The sequence below is a fragment of the Oncorhynchus nerka genome, linkage group LG9a (assembly GCF_034236695.1).
Source record: "Oncorhynchus nerka isolate Pitt River linkage group LG9a, Oner_Uvic_2.0, whole genome shotgun sequence".
NCBI lineage: Eukaryota > Metazoa > Chordata > Actinopteri > Salmoniformes > Salmonidae > Oncorhynchus > Oncorhynchus nerka.
The window spans coordinates 39,407,521-39,415,133 of record NC_088404.1 but is presented as its reverse complement, the minus strand read 5'-3'; positions in this window follow the sequence as shown (position 1 = coordinate 39,415,133).

The following is a 7,613-nucleotide window of genomic DNA, read 5'->3' as shown; positions in this document are numbered from 1 at the left end:
ACCACCACCTCCGTGCTTCATGGTGGGAACCACACATGCGGATATAATCCGTTCACCTACTCTGCGTCTCACAAAGACATGGTGGTTGCAACCAAAATCTCAAATTTGGACTCATCAGACCAAAGAACAGATTTCCACCGATCTAATGTCAATTGCTCGTGTTTGTTGGCCCAAGCAAGTCTCTTCATCTTATTGGTGTAGTGGTTTGTAGTTGTTTCTTTGCAGCAATTCAACCATAAAGGCCGGATTCACGCAGTCTCCTCTGAACAGTTTATGTTGAGATGTGTCTGGTACTTGAACTCTGTGAAGCATTTATTGGGCTGCAATCTGAGGTGCAGTTAACTCTAATGAGCTTATCCTCTGCAGCAGAGGTAACTCTGGGTCTTCCAGAGTTACGAATCAAAAGTTTGGACATCTACTCATTACAGAGTTTTTCTTTATTTGTACTATTTTCTGCATTATATAATAATAGTGAGGACATCAAAACTATGAAATATCACATATGGAATCATGTAGTAACCAAAACAGTGTTAAACAAATCTTCAAATTAGCAAACCTTTGACTTGATGACAACTTTGCACACACTTGGCATTCTCTCAACCAGATTCATGAGGTAGTCACCTGGAATGCAATTCAATTAACAGGTGTGCCTTGTTAATTTGTGTAGTTTCTTTACTTCTTAATGAGTTTGAGCCAATCAATTGTGTTGTGACAAGGTAGGGGTGGTATACAGAAGACAGCCCTATTTGGTAAATGACCAAGCCCAATTTATGGGAAGAACAGCTCAAATAAGGAAAGAGAAACAACAGACCATCATTGCTTTTAGACAACAGATGACGTGGCCTCCCCAGTCACTCAACCTCAACCCAATTGAGACAGTTTGGGATGAGTTGGACCGCAAAGTTAAGGAAAAACAGCCCCACACCATCACACGTCATCCATGCTTCACGGTGGGAATCACACATGTGAAGATCATCCGTTCACCTACGCTGTGTCTCTCTGTATCTCAGAATATGTGGGAACACCTTCAAGACTGTTTAAAAAGCATTCCAGGTGAAGCTGGTTGAGAGAATGCAAAGATTGTGAAAAGTTGTCATCAATGCAAAGTGTGGCTACTTTGAAGAATCTCAAATGTAAAATATATTTAGATTTGTTTACTAGTTGAATGTGCTGACAACAAAATCACAAATTATCAATGGAAATCAAATTTATCAACCCATGGAGGTCTGGATTTGGAGTCACACTCAAAATTAAAGTGGAAAACCACACTACAGGCTGATCCAACTTTGATGTAATGTTCTTAAAACAAGTCAAAATGAGGCTCAGTAGTGTGTGTGGTCTCCACGTGCCTGTATGACCTCCCTACAAAGTCTGGGCATGCTCCTGATGTTGTGGCAGATGGTCTCCTGAAGGATCTCCTCCCAGACCTGGACTAAAGCATCCGCCAACTCCTGGACAGTCTGTGGTGCAACGTGGCGTTGGTGGATGGAGCGAGACATGATGTCCCAGATGTGCTCAATTGGATTCAGGTCTGGGGAATGGGCGGGCCAGTCCATAGCATCAATGCCTTCCTCTTGCAGGAACTGCTGACACACTCCAGCCACATGAGGTCTAGCATTGTCTTGCATGGGGCGGCAGGGTAGCCTAGTGGTTAGAGCGTTGGACTAGTAACCCGGAAGGTTGCAAGTTCAAATCCCCAAGCTGACAAGGTACAAATCTGTCGTTCTGCCCCTGAACAGGCAGTTAACCCACTGTTCACCGGTAGGCTGTCATTGGAAATAAGAATTTGTTCTTAACTGACTTGCCTAGTTAAAAAATGTTGTTTTTTTAATTAGGAGGAACCCAGGGCCAACCGCACCAGCATATGGTCTCACAAGGGGTCTGAGGATCTCATCTCGGTACCTAATGGCAGTCAGGCTACCTCTGGCGAGCACATGGAGGGCTGTGCGGCCCCCCAAAGAAATGCCACCCCACACCATGACTGACCCACCGCCAAACCGGTCATGCTGGATGTTGCAGGCAGCAGAACATTCTCCACGGCATCTCCAGACTCACATCTGTCACGTGCTCAGTGTGAACCTGCTTTCATCTGTGAAGAGCACAGGGCACCAGTGGCGAATTTGCCAATCTTGGTGTTCTCTGGCAAATGCCAAACGTCCTGCACGGTGTTGGGCACAACCCCCAACTGTGGACGTCGGGCCCTCATACCACCCTCATGGAGTCTGTTTCTGACCGTTTGAGCAGACACATGCACATTTGTGGCCTGCTGGAGGTCATTTTGCAGGGCTCTGGCAGTACTCCTCCTTGCACAAAGGTGGAGGTAGCGGTCCTGCTGCTGGGTGGTTGCCCTCCTACGGCCTCCTCCACATCTCCTGGTGTACTGGCCTGTCTCCATGCTCTGGACACTACGCTGACAGACACAGCAAACCTTCTTGCCACAGCTCACATTGATGTTCCATCCTGGATGAGCTGCACTACCTGAGCCACTTGTGTGGGTTGTAGACTCCGTCTCATGCTACCACTAGACTGAAAGCACCGCCAGCATTCAAAAGTGACCAAAACATCAGCCAGGAAGCATAGGAACTGAGAAGTGGGTCTGTGGTTATCACCTGCAGAACCACTCCTTTATTGGGGGTGTCTTGCTAATTGCCTATAATTTCCACCTGTTGTCTATTCCATTTGCACAACAGCATGTGAAATTTATTGTCAATCAGTGTTGCTTCCTAAGTGGACAGTTTGATTTCACAGAAGTGTGATTGACTTGGAGTTACATTGTGTTGTTTAAGTGTTCCCTTTATTTTTTTGAGCAGTGTATATATATATATATATATATATATATATATATATCTTTTGGCTCTATACTCCAGCATTTTAGATTTGAAATAGAATGTTTCATATTAGGCGACAGTGCAGAATGTCAGCTTTTATTTGAAGATATTTTCATACATGCTGTATCTGTTTTACCATTTAGAAATGAAAACATTATGTGGAAACAGTCCCCACATTTGAAGAAGTCAAGTATTTGGACAAATGAACTTATATTAAAGTAGTGAAAAGATTAGTATTTTGTCCCATATTCCTTCCACACAATCACTAAATCAAGAGTGTGACTACAGACTTGTTGGATGCATTTTGAATGGTGAATAATGCCATTTTGGAGTCCCTTTTATAGTAAGTAAGAATGGAAGATGTTTCTGAACACTTCTACCTTCATGTAGATGCTGCCATGATTATGGATAATCATGAATGAATCATGAATAATGATGAGTAATAAGGTTACAGAGGCACGAAAGTCATACCCCCCAAAAAAATGCTTAGCTCCCTTGTTATTGGTAATGGTGAGAGTTTAGCATGTTTTGATGTAGCCTCTGAACGGCATCTTGCTCATCATTGTTCCACGATTCATTCATGTTTTTTCTTAAACATGGTATTATCAGGATTCATTTAAAGTTTTCAGAAACATCTTATTTACCGACTTAGAAAGAAAATGACTCCATTTATCATTCACCATTCAGCTGGGCAAACAACACAACGAAAACAAACTGCAAATGCATCCAGAGAGTTCGTAGAGTCACAAGCTTGATGTAGTCATTGAGTGCAAGAAATATGGGACAAAATACTAAACTTTTGACTACTTTAATAGTCTATAAGTGAATTTGTCAAAATACTTTACATGCGGGTGACTAGATACATAAAGTCCTTTCATTTAAAACGGTTTAACAGATATTAATGAAAATGCCCTCTAATAAAAGGTGACATTCTGTACTGTCTCCTCATACGAAACATTTGATCTCGAATCCTAGATGGAGTATAGAGACAAATTTAGTTATTTTAGCTTCACTGTCCAAATACATAGGGAGGGGAGTCTAAACTTTACTGCAGTCTCGTTGCCAGAAGGGACAGTGTAAGTACTGCGCCTTTTAATTACATACATTGTTTTGGAAAACAGAGAAACAGTTCTTGCTTGTTGTGTGACAAGGAAATCACCAAGAGTTCTCTCATGCTATAATATTTTAACAGTAAAGGCAGACTGGTAAGGGAGTGTGTTCTTATTTTCTATTTTTATTTGGTTGAGTTTCTAATTTTCTATTGTTACTATTTTTTGCTGTCAATCAAGGACTTGCATAACTAATGTTTTTCCTCTACCAGCCTGTCTGTTGGGGTTACTGGTTAAAACATTTTCCTGGTGTCACTGGTTCAATAAAGAAGATTAAAGGCATCTGTCTCTAAGTTCTGCTGTCATTCACAGACTTACAAGGTATACTGTACTATTCCGGTGGCAGACAGAAATAAAAGACGTATAAAAAGTTTGACCTTGTGTTTATTGGCAACCTTTATTGGCCTTCAGCAAGGCTTCAGAAAGGGTGCAGAATATTTGAGATGGACACGTTATTTGTTTTCTTAGTTGGTCTGACCAATTGGAATCTATGCTTCAAGATTGTTTTGATCACACGGTTTGGGATATGTTCTTGGCTGGCTCTGAGAATTGTATTTATCATCATTAGTCATTTAGGTCAACATTGGATCATTCAGAGATCCTCACTGAACTTCTGGAGAGAGTTTGCTGCACTGAAAGTAAAGGGGCTGAATAATTTTGCACGCCCAATTTTTCAGTTTTTGATTTGTTAAAAAAGTTTGAAATATCCAATAAATGTCGTTCCACTTCATGATTGTGTCCCACTTGTTGATTCTTCACAAAAAAATACAGTTTTATATCTTTATGTTTGAAGCCTGAAATGTGGCAAAAGGTCGCAAAGTTCAAGGGGGCCGAATACTTTCGCAAGGCACTGTAGATACTGTATTGTAATCAAGACTCATCCTATATAACTACTACTGTACAAACATTTTCTATTCATATACTGTCCATAATGTCTATACACACCATCGTATACAGTGCCTGAGAAAAGTATTCTTACCCCTTGACTTATTATTACAGCCTTATTCTACAATTGATTAAACTGTTTTTTTCCCCCTCTTCAATCTACACACAATACGCAATAATGGCATAAACAGGTTTTGAGAATTTTTGGCAAAATTGTAACAAATAAAAAACATATATTGCGTAAGTTTGCATAAGTATTCAGACCCTTTAGTCAGTACTTTGTTGAAGCACCTTTGGCAGCGATTACAGCCTCATGTCTTCTTGTGTATGACGCTACAAGCTTGGCACACCTTTATTTGGGGAGTTTCTCCCATTCTTCTCTGCAGATCATCTCAAGCTCTGTCAGATTGGATGGGGAACGTCGCTGCACAACTATTTTCAGGTCTCTCCGGAGATGTTCAATCAGGTTCAAGTCCGGACTCTGTCTGGGCCACTCAAGGACATTGAAACTTGTTTCCGAAGCCACTCCTGCATTGTCTTGGCTGTGTGCTTAGGGACATATCCTGTTGGAAGGTGAACCATCACCACAGTCTGAGGCCCTGAGCCCTCGGGAGCAGGTTTTCATCAAGGATCTCTTACTCCGTTCATCTATCCCTCGATCCTGACTAGTCTCCCAGTCCCTGCCGCTGAAAAACATATCCACAGCATGATGCACCATGCTTCACCGTAGGGATGGTGCCAGGTTTCATTCAGAAGTGATGATTGCCATTCAGGCTAAAACGTTGCAGTGATGGGAGTTGCAATCCCAGTGATGGGATTGCAGTGATGGGACAAGACTAACTACCAATTGGATATCACAAAATTGGGGAGAAAAAGGCCACTGTGTTCTTGGGGACCTTCCCCAGATCTGTGCCTTGACACAATCCTGTCTCGGAGCTCTACGGACAATTCCTTTGACCTCATGGCTTGGTTTTTGCTGTGACATGCACTGCCAACTGTGGGACCGTATTTTGACAGGTCTGTTCCTTTCCAAATCATGTCCAATCAATTGAATTTACCACAAGTGGACTCCAATCAACTAGAAACATCTTAGGGATGATCAATGGAAACAGGTTGCACCTGATCTCAATTTCGAGTCTCATAACAAAGGGTCTGAATACTTATGTAATAAGGTATTTTTATTTGTTATAAATTAGTAAACATTTCGAAAAACCTGTCTTGGTTTTGTCGTTATGGGTTATTGTGTGTTGATTGATGAAGAAATCGTTTATTTAATCTATTTTAGAATAAGGCTGTAACGTAACAAAATGTGGAAAAGGGGAAGGGGTCTGAATACTTTCCGAATGCATTGGAGTCCAGTTGTGGTAAATTGTATACAGTACCAGTCAAAAGTCTGGACACACATACTCATTCAAGGGTTTTTCTTTCTTTCTTTTTTAAAACTATTTTCTACATTGTAGAATAATAATGAAGACATCAAAACTATAAAAAAATATATTTGTATTTTTATTTCACCTTTATTTAACCAGGTAGGCCAGTTGAGAACAAGTTCTCATTTACAACTGCGACCTGGACAAGATAAAGCAAAGCAGTGCGACAAAAACAACAACACAGAGTTACACATAAACAAACTTACAATCAATAACACAATAGAAATAAAAATAGAAAAATCAATGTACGGTGTGTGCAAATGTAGAAGAGTAGGGAGGTAACAATAAATAGGACATAGTAATTCAAATAATTACAATTTAGCAATAACACTGGAGTTATAGATGTGCAGATGATGATGTGCAAGTAGAGATACTGGGGTGCAAAAGAGCAAGAGGGTAAGTAATAATATGGGGATGAGGTAGTTGGGTGGGCTATTTACAGATTGGCTGTGTACAGATACAGTGATCAGTAAGCTGCTCTAACAGCTGATGCTTAAAGTTAGAGAGGGAGATATAAGACTCCAGCTTCAGTGATTTTTGCAATTCGTTCCAGTCATTGGCAGCAGAGAATTGGAAGGAAAGGCAGCCAAAGTAAGTGTTGGCTTTGGGGATGACCAGTGAAATATACCTGCTGGAGAGCGTGCTACGGTTGGGTGCTGCTATGGTGACCAGTGAGCTAAGATAAGGCGGGGCTGTACCTAGCAGAGACTTGTAGATGACCTGGAGCCAGTGGGTTTGGCGATGAATATGTTGTGAGGGCCAGCCAACGAGACCATACAAGTCGCAGTGGTGGGTAGTATATGGGGCTTTGATGACAAAACGGATGGCACTGTGATAGACTACATCCAGTTTGCTGAGTAGAGTGTTGGGGGCTATTTTGTAAATGACATCGCCGAAGTCAAGGATCGGTAGGATAGTCAGTTTTACGAGGTAATGTTTGGCAGCATGAGTGAAAGAGGCTTTGTTGAGAAATAGGAAGCCGATTCTAGATTTAATTTTGGATTGGAGATGCTTGATGTGAGTCTGGAAGGGGAGTTTACAGTCTAACCAGACACCTAGGTATTTGTAGTTGTCCACATATTCTAGGTCAGAACCGTCCAGAGTAGTGATGCTAGTCGGGCGGGAGGGTGTGGGCAGAAATCGGTTGAAGAGCATGCACTTAGTTTTACTAGCATTTAAAAGCAGTTGGAGGCCACGGAAAGAGTGTTGTATGGCGTTGAAGCTTGTTTGGAGGTTTGTTAGTACAGTGTCCAAAGAAGGGCCAGATGTATACAGAATGGTGTCTTCTGCGTAGAGGTGGATCAGAGAATCACCAGCAGCAAGAGCGACATCATTGATACAAAGAAAAGAGAAAAGAGTCG